The sequence below is a fragment of the Ambystoma mexicanum genome, chromosome 5p (assembly GCF_040938575.1).
Source record: "Ambystoma mexicanum isolate Mex_15411 chromosome 5p, UKY_AmexF1_1, whole genome shotgun sequence".
Classification (NCBI taxonomy): domain Eukaryota; kingdom Metazoa; phylum Chordata; class Amphibia; order Caudata; family Ambystomatidae; genus Ambystoma; species Ambystoma mexicanum.
Window position 1 is genome coordinate 1,148,093,129 of NC_090930.1, and position 14,210 is coordinate 1,148,107,338.

At 44.2% G+C, this 14,210-nt stretch overlaps 1 long non-coding RNA gene across 1 annotated transcript; it reads right to left on the reverse strand.

The window, feature by feature from the left end:
- Positions 1–5,327: 5,327 nt before the first annotated feature.
- Positions 5,328–6,205, reverse strand: LOC138481756 (uncharacterized). Its single transcript, XR_011274384.1, has 3 exons — positions 5,954–6,205; positions 5,678–5,781; positions 5,328–5,580 (listed from the first exon to the last, which is right to left on the reverse strand). It is a non-coding gene; the product is annotated as an uncharacterized lncRNA (long non-coding RNA).
- Between the last annotated feature and the right edge of the window lie 8,005 nt (positions 6,206–14,210).

Below are 14,210 nucleotides of genomic sequence, written 5' to 3' on the forward strand. Positions count from 1 at the left end.
AAATACCTAATAACATTAGCTCCAGGGGTGGGGAGGCGGACTAAGGGTGCTCCTCAAGCCATCGGGCGTGCCCGGTACAGGTCCTCGGATAGAAAAGTGAACGTCTTATTGCAACACTGAGTGCAGGGGGAGTCAGACTAAGGGTACCCCTCAAGCAAATCGGGAATTCCACACACTAGATTTCTCCTTTAGACATAACCACATGAGAATTTGACTTCCCCAATTTGGGAACTTTCAAATAAGTTTTTACGTTGATATCCCTAATGAGCACTATTAAACATTTTGACATTTTGTATTTTAAATATTGACTCTGTAGATTAGCTTGTATTCCCCAATGGTCATATGAGTGTGTGTTTGCTTTTGTATCTTTTAGTCTGTCCTTACCTTTTTACCCTGCATTGATATTTTATCTTGTAGTTTATATTGCATATTTTGCACCTACCCTCATCGGGGGTTGATTCCACTCCCAAGACTAAAAAGGAGGATACCAATTTCCCTTTGGTACCTATCCAATGTTCCAAATGATAGAACACCTAGGGGCCTACCCCATGGCAATGTCCTCTCAGAAAATAGTTTCAACACCCTAGCCCTGCCACACACCTTATTGCAATGTAAATAGATTTTAGAGTTTTGTTATCAAGATGCCTGCACAGTGTTCTTTGCTTGTACCTTTCATTCTCTTTTATGCTACCATGTAATTGTATTTCACTATCTCTGACTTGTGTTATCTTGTAATTGTATTTCACTATATTTGACTTGTATGTATGCCATCGGTAACTTAAGCTGAGAGTCTTCCTGTAACCACTGCGCCCTTATACCTCAGGGTCTGGCGCGCAATATAAATAAATAAACAAACAAACAAACCCTATCTACACTAGATGAAATCGATTGATAATCCCAGAACTCCCCTCCCCCCCAGCCTAGAACGATTTTCAGAAAAGAGAAGCAAGGGAAAAATAAGACCACTGCTGGGATCTTAAGAAAGGTCTATATATCGAGCCCTCTGTGACTCATTAAGGAGATCTAAAATTGGGCCAAACTCTGGTGCCGGATTTGATCTTCTTGCCATATCAGACCTACCATGTCTGCTGCCTTAAACCTAGCACTTGCAAATTGCTGGCTGCACTACCACTGTTTGTTCCCTTTATTATTTATTTATTTATTTATGTATTTATTATTATTGATCTGTTTCTCCTCTGCTTCGCACTTTCCACTTCTCCCCCCTTCCATGCACTTTTACCCTCCCCCTCTCCCATGCACTTAAGCGTTCTCAATGTCACTGGGCCTAGTAAGATCGGTGTTTTGTTCTCCCCTGTTTCCCTCCCTTGCCTTGTCGTGCTCTGAAACACTTGTGTACGAGCGCGATAGAAATAAAATATCAATATCAATATCAATATGGAGAAAAGAAAAGTTACCCACCAGGAAAAAAGAAAAAACAAAACTTTTGGGAGCACCCCAATAAGAAAAATATAGAAAGTACCAAAGAGCTATATCTGGAAAGCTAGAGGAAAGTATACAGATAGCTGAAAGAGAATTGGCCAATTCAAGCACAATCACTAGCACCGAAAGTTCACCTCGAAATACAAAAAAATGGACTAGGGAGCAATCGGAAGCTATGAGCCCCACTATTTCAGGTCAGTGTGAGAAACCTGAAGGTGTCTCACCCGCTAGTCCCGGGGATCTGTCATTCAGGTGGCTAGGACACAGACATCGCTTTTGGATCCAGTTATTGGGGTGGACCAATGCAGGAGGATCACCTGGGTGAGGGGTCTTTGGGGAATGGAAGTGGGACACCAGATGGCGAGATGCGGTATGCCCTTCCCTGTAACACATTTACCCCATTCTACTAGGTAAGATATGTAGGGACTCGATCCCCTCCTTTCCGACACAAACACTCTCCCACGGACAACTCACTGTGAGCAAAAAGGGACTAACATCCGAGCCTTATACCTGACATGTCCCAATACAATGGTCAGGCAGGGTCAGGCAATTACTGATCATTACACACACCTGACTTACTTCACACTTCCTCAGACGGATAAAAGGCGGAACATGAAAGCACCCTCAGAGCGAGGCAAAGCACATGAGGAAGCAGCAGTTCCAGGATGGCAGTTTAATACAAGGTGGAAGACGGCAAGACCGAAGAGGATTGCAAGGAGGGAAGTGCCCTTGTCCTTTTCACCGAAAGACCACATCATTCATAAGCATTCAACAATAGGAAACGTGGGACCTGCAATTAAAGCTGAACAATACTACATTGTGTGTCAGAGGTACCCGGGGCTCTCCTGCATCGATAGACAAGGCAGGGAGAAGCGTTTGCTGCCTTGGTACTGTCCTTGGCTCCTATAACAAAGCAGCACCAGTGAAGTCAGCACAGCCTATGATTTGCAGAGACTGATACCAGACCAGTCTGTGTAGAAACCAAGGTTGCAAGCAGCAACAGTGTATGAAAAAGATTTTTAAAACAGGAGATGAGTGAATGAAATTTTAAGCTAAAATACGATACCATGGACAGAGTGGTCCGGCATAACGTGGGTGCTCATTCGAAAGTCTTTGTAGGTATAAAACCAAAAGGGTGCAAACGTTAAGAGAAAGAGAATTGTGAAATCGAAGTGGTCCTGCAACGCGTCAAGCTAAACCTTGTGCACATTCAAAAGTCTTCGATACTTGATGTAAAATTAAAATTCAGCCAGCTTGGCTGAGGGAGACTAATTGTGTTGAAGGGATCTGAGCCCGGCTGAGGGGGATCTGGGGTGAACCGTGAGTCACCCGAAAGGGAATAACTTATAAACATTGTGTGATAAAGTGAAAGGTGAAAGACAGACTCGAGCCCGGCAGAGGGAAGCCTGCGCAGACCTTTATGCTAAAAGGATTTGAGCCCAGCTGAGTGGGACCCGGGGTGGAGAGTGACTCACCCGATGTGAATACTTGTGTAAATCTGAAGAGGAACAGGAAAGTGTTGTTTATTTTCTTGCATCAGGCCCTTTGAGTGAAGAGACTTTGAGAATCAAGGAGACTTATGCTCCAAAGGTCCTGGTGCTGATTGAACTGTAACCTCGAGCTAAAGAAGCTAGAGACTGTGCTATGCCCGAGTGAACCACCTTATCCCTTGCTGAAAACCTGCGGAAGGGAAGTCAACGGGCTGAAAACCTGAGATATCATTTTGAACAATTCTTTCTTTCTTTCTTTCTTTCTTTCTTTCTTTCTTTCTTTCTTTCTTTCTTTCTTTCTTTCTTTCTTTCTTTCATAACATTATTCCCCGCAATTGTTTTTATTCAGAGGTAAAGATTGGCAATAGGTTTTTTTTTATAGGCCCTTTTATTTTGACAAGACACCACTACGACGGCGTTATTATTATTTGATGGTCATAGCTTGCTCTCATCTGTAGATGTAGGTTTAGGAAGGCATTTATCATACCCTTTTTGAAAGTTCAATAAACACCCTTGAACTGTGGTCACTTGTGTCTGTCTTACTGTTGATGCCATGCCTTCCTTGTATCAGGGAAAGACTTTAGACACATTCTCCAGCACTCTTGTACCTGTTACAGGGGTGGTAACACCCTATCTTCCACATTGGGCATAGACAAGAGAGAGACCATGGGAGATGGCACAAATTATGTGTGTGAGTGGGCACCACTAGTTGTAGACTCTATATCTCAATCAATATATGATGGGTTTCCAATTATCAGATTTTTGGGGTGCATACCCTATAAGGAAAGCCTCTGCATGGGGCATTCGAAATAATGGCAATACTGTGGACCGAGGTTAACAATAGCCTGCTGTGAGGGTTGCAGACCCTTACTCTAGCTAGTGAGCTAGAAAAACATTTGCTTGAAGGGTTCTGTAATGATAGCCAGTACTCTTATTGCTTGAAAAAATGACATCCAAACTTTTGTTCAAACAAGACCGAGCTGTATTTTCATTAAAATTACCACTTTAAAGAGGCCTATGCCAAAATGCTGCTATGCCGATACATTTCAGACCTCATGTCCATCATCAGGGCAAATGTTATGTTATGTTATGTTATGTTATTTTGCACTTATATAGCGCCTTATATACCATTGGTATGGTCTGAAGGCGCTGGTAGGTTGAACGCCCTCAAATAGCTGTTCATACAATATCAGAGGCCAAACGGACGCAAAAGAAATACATGGTACATCAAGCAACCGGATGTGGATCAATGCCATGAAGGTCAGAAAATAATAATACGCCTCTTCCCATAGTGACATACGTGTACCAAGTGCATAGTTCACACCCGCAACCAGCATCGTGTGTTAGTGCAGTTTGTACAATTGGTGCATGAGTTAAAAAGGATCAATCGAAATACAAGTATAATTCGGTCATTGGATAAATACATGTATAGGAGAGAAACATGGAGAAAAAAGGAGACAAGAGCAGAGTTAGAAGAGTGGGCCTCTCTGGATGCGTAGACAAATATCTGCCGGATGTACGCAATGCAATCCACCACCGCTGTAGTCAACCACATGCGAATAAAACATGCTAATGCATGTGCAGGGCTAACCTGGCACAGTTAGTGCTTGTAGTCATCTGTGTGTCACGTTTGCACAGACAGTCACGTCTGACTCGAACAGAGTGAGCACTCTGTAAAAAGCACTTTGCTAAAAGTTAGGGTACACTGTACACCATTGAAAAAGTAAATCTAGTCAGAGATCTCGTTACAGTTCCATAATCAGTCTGAAGCTGGGTGTTCTCAACAAGAGCGCTTCAAATTGGGAATAATAAAGCAACAATTGCAGGCTAGTCTAAATATGACGCTCCTGCCTGATACACAGACGTAAACCGCACACGGCACCCAACGCATGCTGTCTTACCTGCTTTAGCCACGCAGTACTATTCCCCCGTTATGCGCTCTCGTCTATGAATTGTGCGTTCCCCATTACTTATTAGGTGCTTCCGGTCGGGAAACTACTCAGTGAAAGTCATATTCAATGCTAGACCTGTTTTTGCTGCATACAACCCGCGTCCTAGATACCGAGATCTGGGCATTGTCACTGGGCCCGGGGTGAGGGACAGCATAAGCCAAGAAAATGAAGAACTCATAGAGCATGAGTCCTCCCTTCCCCTGCACACCTGTTGGTACTGGTAATTGTAACCAGTCAAAATTAGTATATCTCTTTCGTTTGGTGCAATCAGTTCTTAACTGATCTCATTAGTTATTACTTTCATGACTTCGTTCACGTAACCATTTAAGAAAACATACTCATAGATATTTTTCGTAATCAATGTATGCCTCATACAAATATTTTGTACCATTAAGATATTTTGGCAATCCATGTGCAAAAAGAATTTCACAAGAGATTACACAATTCAAAATTCAAAATTCAACAAAATTTAACATAAAAGGTTTTGAATCAACAAAAAGAGCTGAACGCGTTTTGAGAGAATAACTCTCTTCTTCAGGAAGAATATGCCTTAAGTCTCTCAATCACTTAGGTGCTTTTGAGTTCATCTGTGATGAAGTCTTCAAGAGTTATCCATTTGACAACTTCATGATAACATTTAACATCTCATGGTGTTCGCCATGTGGAGTGATGGTTATCCAGACGTCATAAATAGTGCCCTGCAATTGATATAATTATGTAATTAGAAGGGCTCCAGCAGTTGATAATGTGATTATTGCTTTCTATAAATGTATTGGATACGCTCTGGCCATTTACCTGAGACGCATTCGAGTCCTGTCCAGTGTGGTTGAACTGGTACTTGAAGTAGTGACACAGACGCGGTCTGCGAGGATTTCACCCTATGAGGAGCAGACAGGAACCTGTAATATAAGAAATAGCTTTCAGTGTCAATTATCTAGTGTTGCTATTTATCCATTTAAGGAGTCAATGTGTAGAGTGCTCTATATTATGTTGTCATTAGCATGTTCACCAACGATCCCCTATACATGGAGATAACACAGAGATAACACTGCACTTCTCCATTTTGCTCACCTTTTGCGCTTTTACTGCTCGACATCTATACAGAATGCCCGACTTTCACTGCTATCACTGCTCGACTTCTATACAGAATGCCGTTTTCATCCCGCTGCATTACGGTCATAGAAAAGGACCGCTCGTTATCCAGTAAAGAAAGCAGTCTCTTAGTATTCGGTTGGACACAAAGTTGTAGAATGATCTAACAGCTAAGGTGGTGTGAGAAGAAGCTAAACGGGCTCACTTACGTCCGTATTCTGAAGCAAAAGATTCCAGCGTTCTAGCCACGACCATGTGTGTTAGGAAGTGGGTTGCTAGGAGACCGCCGTATTGTGAACAGTGTCTCCGATCTAGGAACTTGCTCACGTTAATTGCAAGGGTTTGTGGGAATTGGAGTGTAAATAACACCTCTATGTACTTATTCTTGTTGGGACAGCATACCCCAGCGCCCGTGCTCCGTGGGGTAATAAAACACGGGAGACCAGTGTTAACACAACACATCTTCATTCTCCTGTCTTCGACATGCTACTTCCCCTTTCCCCATACTTCCACTCGTCACTTTCCTCTCCTGCCCCTGCCCCATCCTGGCCCCTTGCCCCAGAACCAACTATCAACATGACACCCCCCCAAATTAAACAGATACCCCAACGGGGGTGTAAACCATCCCTGGGATGATGCGTCTCAATCCATTTCTTCAATGAGACGTTGTAGTTTGTTTCTAGCTCTTTGGGGTCTTCGGTTCTCTGTCTCCCTCACCCTCTGGCTCACTGTGGTCTTCCCTGTCAGAGATGGCGGAGTCTTCTCGATCTCCGTGGTATGAATCGTCCATTAAATGCTCCTCGGAGATGTCCCCTCTCCCACAGGACCGCTGTGGGGTGGTTAGAGGAAACCTCTTGAAGTGTTAGGAATTCCTGGTGGTGGTCATCGAGCTCTTCTTTGCAGTGATCACTAGATGTTCATCCTTGAACACTGCTGTGTGTTTGTGGGTTTGCAGCTCTTTCACTGTCACTATCTCTCCGACTTCCAGCATGGCATCCCAAGCTTTCCTGTGCAGATCTGCATATTCCTTCATTCTCTGCTTGGCAGTGTGATCGTGATCTCTTAGTTCATTGTCATTGTGCCGCATGGTTTCTTGTGGATCATCCTGTGGCAGCCGGGTGTGAAGATTTCCCCCAAACATTACCTCCACTGGGCTTTTCCCCGTGTAGCTGTGGGGAGTGCTCCAATAGTCCCTGAGTAGTTGATGGAGAACTTTCTCGTACGGTTGCCCTGTTAGCCGGGCCACTTGTAACGCTCGGTTAAGATTCACCATAAATCGCTTGGTCATGCCGTCATGCCGTTAGCCTGTGGCCATAGCCTGGTGATCTTCTGGTAATGGAAGCCCATGTATTCACTGAAACACTCAAAGTCCTGGCTGGCGAATGGGGGCCCGTTATCCGTGTTCACTTTTCTGGGGATGCCATACGCTGTGAAGATGCGATCCATGACTGGGATGACATGGTGAGCTGCCTTGGATGAAACCAGCTGCGCCTCTGGATATCGAGAGTACTAGTCCATAACGGCTAGGACATATTTCCCTCCTTCGATGGGTCCAAAGTCGTCAGCTGCTACTACTTTCCAAACTCCTTACGGTAACTCGGACATGTGAAGCAGTTCTGGGTGTCTATTGGGTGTGATGAGGCAACAGGTTGGACACTCTTTTAACACCTCCTCCACCAGCGCTTCTAAACGAGGGGACCAGACCTTCTGTCTCACCATGCGCTTTGTGGACATGATACTTCGGTGCCCCTCATGGGCTAGTTCCACTACTTTCCTTTGGAGTGAGGCCAGGATCACCATCTTATGTTCTTTAAGTAGTACGTTGTCTTCAGACACGGGAAAATCCTCCTTCAACAGTAAGAGTCTGTCAATCTCTCTCCTGACGACCTCTGATTCGAGGCGACTTCTTTATTTAGCCCTTCTCCATTGCTCAGATTTGAGTCCTTCGCTGATGATGAGGCATGCTGGGTCTATCGCCATCTCCCAGACAAGAGCATCAGGGTCATACAAGAAAAAGATGAAAATGTTTGCACGCCCACACTACGGCGAGAATCTCCTTCTACGCTTGAAAATATGACTGCTCAGTCACTGATAGACGCCGACTGGCATATGCAACTATGTGGGTGTGTTTTGCGTCATCAGGTTCGATTTGGGATAAACTCGCCCTCAGCCCGACCGGACTTGCGTCCACTGTCAGTTCCTATTTTCGGTTGGCATCAAAACACATGTTCTCGGCACAGGCCACTCTGTCCCGAATTGTCGTGAAGGCTTGCTGGCATTCCTGCGACCACTGGAAGATGTTATTTTGTTTGGTCAGAGCATGAAGTGGTTCATTGACTGTGGCAAAGTCATTGATGTACCACGTACAATAACTGGCAAGACCCAGAAAGGATCCCAACTCTGAGACATTCGTTGGTGGCGGTGTTTCATTGAGGGCTGTAACCTTGTCCAGGTCGTGAGTCATGCCTTTCTCAGAGAATATATGAATCAAAGAATGTTAGAGTGCCCTTCCTGAAGTCACATTTGTCCTGATTGAGGGTGAGATTGGCCACTTCCAGTGCCATGCACACTCTTGATAGTGTCTCGTCATGCTTCTCTACGTCAGTGCCGAAGACCAAAATGTCATCACTGTAATTGATACAGTTGGGGATGTGTTTAATTGTGTTGTGAATTTCAGCCTGGAAAATTTTGGCTGCAGATATCCCAAAGCTGAGCCTTTTGTATCTGTAGTGTCCAAGATGTGTCACAAAAGTTGTTATGTTTCTACTCTCTGGGCTTAGTACCAGCTGGGGATAGCCCTGTTAGAGGTCCAATTCGGAGAAGACCCTGGCCCTTTCAACAGATGTATCATGTCTGTTATACACGGTGCCATGTGTCTCACTCTTTTAATGGCCTGGTTGGGTCTCTGCATCTCCACACACAAGTGTATAGCATCTGTGTCCTTCTTCGGAACGGGGACTATGGGTGATGCCCATATTGTGGGGCCTGTAGCTGGTTCAATTATATCTTGCTCCAGAAGTTTGCACAGTTCCTCCTCTACTCTGTATATTTACAGGTATGCCTCTATAGTGTTATGCTATGGGCGGGAAGTCCTTGTCTAGGTGCAATTTTTTTTTTTGTTATGTAGTTTTCCTATCCCCTTGAATAGTGTGGGGTACAGCTCCTTGATCATGCTCACAGGGTCGATGTACTTGTGCACCATATAGCACATGCATCAAACCCATGTCTATCACTGTTCGGAAGCTGATTATGCATCTGCTTTCAACCCCAGTGGCAAGCACATGTATTAGTTTTTCGTTTTGTTGTGAATTGTATCGGCAGGTGCCTTTGAACTGTCCTAGGCACTTCAGGGGAGCAGTTGCCCTATAGGGATATATGTCTACCATCGCCAGTTTGCGTTTCGGGAGGCGTTTTAATTCATTGTACACTTGTTCACTTACCACATTTACAATGGTGCCGGTGTCTATTAGGAACTCTGTCGGTCTTTCATTCAGCCCCATGAGGAGGGTTGGGCTATGTTCCGTCGCTGCCGATTTGCCTAGAGCGTACACGTATACCCTCTTTTTCTGCTTACCTTCCAATGAACTGATCTCCATGTCTGAGGGATACTGTTCAACGAGATACCACACGTGGCGTCTTGATCATTGGTCCGGCCTTGAGCACGCAATGTACCCCCGTCTCTCATTTTTGTTCTTCCTGTATTTGTCCTTGCTGGATTCCTGCTCCCTCGGTTCTGTCTCTTTTGACATGTGGTGAGAATGGTCGGCTAATTGCGATGTTTGTGTAGCTGTGAGGAGCAGTGTGAGTCTCTATCGAGCACTGGACTCTCTCCCCTTGTCTCGCCTTCTCTCTCTCTCTCTCTCGCCACGCTACATAATGATTTGAAGTGTTCTTTCTCGCCACAGGTGGAGCATCTCTGGCCAATTGCTGGGCAAGTTCACTTGTGCGGGTATTCATACCCACACCGATAGCAGAAGGGTTCCTCTTTTCTGCTGTCATTCTGTAGTCGTTGTACTGTTTCCAAGGGCGTGGTCGTGTTGAAACTATCGACCTGCGTGTCTACGGCCAGTTCTGCTCTTGCGAGGGTTAGGATTTCATCCAGTGTTCGAGCTTTTTGAAGTAGTTTGTGGTGAAAAGATTGGGGTTCACAGCCTGCAATGATCTGGGAGTGTAGGGCGCCTGTGTTCGAGTAATTCGCAAAATCACAATGTTTCATCTTGATTCGTAAGTGCATGACGTAGCTTCCATTGTCTCACCTTTTGCCTGCTTTGTACTGTGAAATAGATGACGTTCATAGTCCACGTTGGTATGCCAAACAAACAGAAAAAAAAATCAACATCAGACCGTGCTACTCCAGAAACTCATACGACCAAAACCGTGCATGCACTAATCTTCTAATAATAGTGACTATGTGCTGCAGTGGCAACTGTGGAGGTATGACATCTTGTGAGGAGAAATTAAAATAGATGCCAGGTGGTCATATCTTAGTATTGATAGAGAGCAGTGATGCCTGCTAGCGCATTTACTGCTGGCAGGACCCGCAATTCTACCAAACTTACATGCAGCACCATTACTGATGTACCTGCCAAATACCCTCTTTAATACGGAAATACGTACCTATCATATAAATTAGATTGACCTGGAGAAGTAGAAAGACAGGTAGGCAAAAAACATTGTCCTACATAGCGGCAATATTTTAGAAACCACATTCAGATAATGACCGTTGTGTGTACACTCAAAGTGAAGCTCCCAAGGTGAAACAATGTCCATAGCTCAGTTCACAGAAAACAGTGTAGGTTAAGTTCTTTGTTCATGTCACTTAGCACTAAAGACTCCAGCCTTTGCACCCAGAACACCTCTCTCTGTCCTCTTTTTTTTCAATGTCTCCTCAAAATTCTTTCACACTTAGTACTTCAAGGACTTGAAATGTCATCTGCATGATGGTGTGTCCATGTTCATTTAAGTGCTGTACTACAGATGAATTTACATTCTTCGCACCTGTGCATGACATATGCTCATTCCATCTGATTCTCGCTCTTCTTTATGTCTCCCTGACGTAATAGATGCCCAAGGACACCTAATGCAATAAATGCGTAGACCTCATTAGTGTGGTGGTCTGGAAATAAGGGTGCCGATTACACCGTACCGCCACCCTTTCCAGACCGCTACACTTCAACTCTGGGGGTAGGGGCCGTTGCGCCTGACAGGTCTGAGATGCCGGGTATAACGGCACCCACCTGCAGACTTTTTATGGAAGCAGTGGCACTGTTAGCAACAGTGCTGGTGCTTCCTTGTCGCCATTCCCACAGAGTCCTATGGGACTCTATGGGAAAGGGGACTTACACTTTCCGCCGCCTGATTTCCCGTGCCACTGGGACTTGTAATGTCCCGTTGGCACCGGGACCTCAGGTGGCAGAAACGGTTTTATGAGTTTGTTGGCAACCCGCCGGTAGCGGTGGTGGGTTACTTCTGGACTTTTAATGAGGCCCATTCACTGTTGGGTGGATAGCTTAATCTCTGAGTCTGATTCGTTCACCTGTATGTGGTTAAAAGACGTAGGGGCCTTTGGTCACATTGTTGCAAATCCACAGCTCACACATGGGTAGGTGCTCTGCCTACCTGTCTTTGTGATGGGTGGTTTGTAATCCCTGGTGTTCACAAGCATGTCCCTTAGGTTCTCACTCCTTTGATACGCAATGCGAGAACCAGATGTTTGGTTCTCTCATTGTTTCTCAGAATATTCCAGTATGTATTTATACTTTTTCTCACTATGCAGAGAGAATTTACAAACAAATACTAATGGATGAGCTGTCTTTTTGTGTCTCATTTGCAAACGTTCTGTTCTAAGTTGGCTCATTGTTTTCTCATTTGCTGCCTCAAGATCTTGTGTGGGATACTCTGTCTTGGAATTTGTGTACAAATTTATCAAACTCTGCCCTGCATTCTTCTGGTTCACTCACCATACTTTTAACTCTCAATAGTTGGCCATATGATTCTTAATGTGTTGGGTGGTTGAAAACTCATTCGATGTAGTAGGATATTCCTATCGGTGGCTTTTGTGTACGTGCAGTGGATATTGTGCTGTTGTTGACTTTGACGTTGCCATCCAAAAATTGGACATGAGGTGTCCCTATCTCGGCTGTGAATTGAATCCCAGGATCTAGCTAGTTGATACAAATAAGAAAGTCTTGGCCTGTCAGATTTACCACTGGATTACAGGTGGTGGTAGTTGGAGGTAGTCCCCATTTTTTGGAGTCCATAGGACACCATCGGACTCAGGTGGAAATTACCACTGGCGGAAATTCCACCAATTTTGCCAGTTTTCTGGCTGAACATTGGAAGATTCACCTCCATCATGATACTGATGCTGGAGGTAAATCCTCCACTCCAAGCCCAAACTCGAAATAAGATGGGGTGGGAAAAGTGGCAGTAATTCCGTTACTGCCAATTTTGTACCTCTCCACCATGCTCGTAATGAGGGACAATGTTTGGAATTGCCTTGCAACGCATGCTAGATAGTTGTACTTGTTCTAGTTCCTTAAACGTCATAGTTGGCTAACTGAGTGGGGTTTGATGTCAGTAAATGGCCAGTTTATAGGCCATATCCCAAGGCAACATATTTGTATGACTTTGTCGGGGAAGTCAACAATAGATCATAGAGGCATCCCAATAAGGCTCTGGTAATGGATGAATGAGTTTAAAGTACCTGACCTAGTTACTGATCACTGTACAATATCTGTAACATTGGGCGCCCCGTTTGAGGGATTTGTAGCCTCAGCGACCAACATATGCGTTGCTGGCAACAAAAGAAGAATTAGATTGGACATCACCCTAAATGAAAAAACACAATGGCCTTACAATAGTACTATCAGCTTATGCTGAGTATTGGGTCTAGCTTTGTAGCAGACTGTAAGGTTCACAAGCGTAGGAGAACAACTAGGTGGATCAATCAGGAATGCAAGGAAACTAAAGATGCCTTGAAGAAAGCACGAAAAATATCACCTCTAGACAAACAACTAATTATATCAGCACATGTCACTTTCCAAAGAGCAACTACATAAGGAAATTAGAGCTTGATAATGAAGCCTAGGAAGAGCTATGAAATAGCTGCCTTGTTTGAGAGGTTTTTGGGAAAAAGTCAATCACGTCCCGAAACATGGTTCCTTAGGTAATATACCAATGTCCAAAATAGTTTATGAGTAAAGCATTTTACTACCTTATTTGCGATACAAAAGGTCCCAGTTGTTAAGCCAAATATGGCATGGATCAATGAAAATCAGCAAACGAGAAAGCAGAGCAATGTTTGTTTTGTATATAATGAATTACTAGAGGCCATATGAGCACAGGCATGGGGAAAAAGTCCTCGGCCGGATCTCATCCATTCTAAGCTATATCGCTCCTATGATACGTTCTGGGCACCGGTTTTAACAATCATTTTTAATAGTATATTGAAGGCACATCTGGCCTCATGGAAGAAATCTATTATAGTAGTCATCAATAAGAAGAGCCCCAACGATGCCCCAACAGCATATAGACCAATTTCATTGATTGATTCCCAGCAGAAAATATTTGGCAGAGTGGCCTTGTCTAGTCTACTGAAGTGGGTGGGGAAGGGCAACATTCTTGAAGATAACAATTTGGGGGTTCGAGCATCCATAGGGACGAATGAACAAGCCTTGAATCTTTATTTGATTGCAGCAAATTCCACATGTGTAAAAAGGAGCCAAAAACATGACATTCATGGATCTGAGTACTGCCTTCGACAAGGCTAATAGGATGAAATGATGGCAGTTTATCAGATCCATGAATTGCTCACCGGATTTGGTCAATATCCTCTCAAGTTTACATACATCCAATATGGCATGTGTTCACTTGGGCTTTAATGGGCATTGCACTCCTTGGTTCCCTGTCGAGACCGGAGTTCATCAGGGTTGTGTCCTTGCCCCTCTTTTATTCTCACTATATACAAATGGTTTTACAAGCACCATATTAAAGACTAAGGCAGATGCCGCGCATTTCAGTTTATGCCCCTTTCCAGTTTCAGCATATGCGCATGATACGGTTTTGTTGGCAAGGACCCTGCGAGCGTTGTAACTTTTGGATGCTTATGAGGAATTTATGAGAGGGTTGGACTTAAAGATTAATGTGTCAAAATCTGCGGGCTCAACAGCCAACCCGAGAGGTAAATGACCAAAGCGAGAGAGTTGTTACTTTCTCATCAACTGCAATTATCTTC